At 38.5% G+C, this 1,064-nt stretch overlaps 1 protein-coding gene across 4 annotated transcripts in view; it reads right to left on the bottom strand.

The window, feature by feature from the left end:
- The window catches only part of LOC107734295 (macoilin-2-like), a 16,221-nt gene that overhangs the window by 5,558 nt on the left and 9,599 nt on the right, over positions 1-1,064 (bottom strand). The gene's annotated exons all lie outside the window — the stretch shown is intronic.

The raw sequence follows: 1,064 nt of genomic DNA, 5'->3' as shown, positions 1-1,064 counted from the left end.
CAAATACATCTAGCCAAACCCGCGCTCGCTCCGTCTCGTATGCACGCAAGCATGCACTGTCACGATCTAGTGCACTGTAAATGCCGGAAAACAAATAGGCTTACCGGAACGCAAAAATTTAAAATCTGACATTTTCTGGAACAGGATCCATCAAATTAAGTACTGGTCATAATACTCGCATAAAAATGTTTCATGTTAGCAACAGTGTGTTTTGCTGCAGCAGCGCTGATGGAAGCGGTTCACTGACTGCGCAGCACAGCCACACGTGCCACAGTTACGTTTGGGATAATTTTATTTTAAATGCCATAATGTCAGTTGAAAACATTGCAATAGTGTTTTAAAATACAATAACGAGCACCACAAAACTATTTAAAGAGGCGCGTTCGGCGGTCTCCGTGACGGGATAGGAAACAGTCAACAAAGTAAAATGATCTCAAACGAGCTCTCTTCATTTTATCAAATGATCATAATCACATCTATTCATTTTACAATCCTGCTACTAGCATTTTATTCAGACTAAAACCCCTTTAATTCGGGTGAGAAAGCGGGGTTTTTTTTGAGTGGCTTTTGCACATCCTGTCATGCCGGTGACTGCGTGCTGCTGCAATAGACGCATTTTGCTGCATTAAAGTTAACAATTAATCGATTAATTGATCGTTAATTTAAATGACGATCGATCATGGAAATGATCGAAAATTGACATCCCTACTCTCAACCACAAAAATTTGCAGAACAACGGCAAATGGACCACAATTTAACATAAATGTGAAAAAAAAAAGATCTGAATCCACTTTAAAAGTTCAGAGTCAATGTGAACTCAACAAGAACAAATTTCTTTTTCATTCAGTTCACTTTTTGGTAAATTGAAAAAAGTCTTGGTGTTTATTAAAGGGGTCATATAATGCGATTTCAAGTTTTCCTTTCTCTTTGGAGTGTTACAAGCTGATTGTGCATAGATAAGATCCCTGAAGTTGCAAAGACTAAAGTCTCAAAACCAAAGAGATATTCTTTATCAAAGTTAAGACTCTGCCACGCCCCCCTAAAACGGCTCATTCTAACACGCC

Source organism: Sinocyclocheilus rhinocerous, unplaced genomic scaffold (assembly GCF_001515625.1).
Source record: "Sinocyclocheilus rhinocerous isolate Xijiao unplaced genomic scaffold, SAMN03320098_v1.1 scaffold730, whole genome shotgun sequence".
NCBI lineage: Eukaryota > Metazoa > Chordata > Actinopteri > Cypriniformes > Cyprinidae > Sinocyclocheilus > Sinocyclocheilus rhinocerous.
This window is presented reverse-complemented; position numbering and strand designations above follow the sequence as displayed.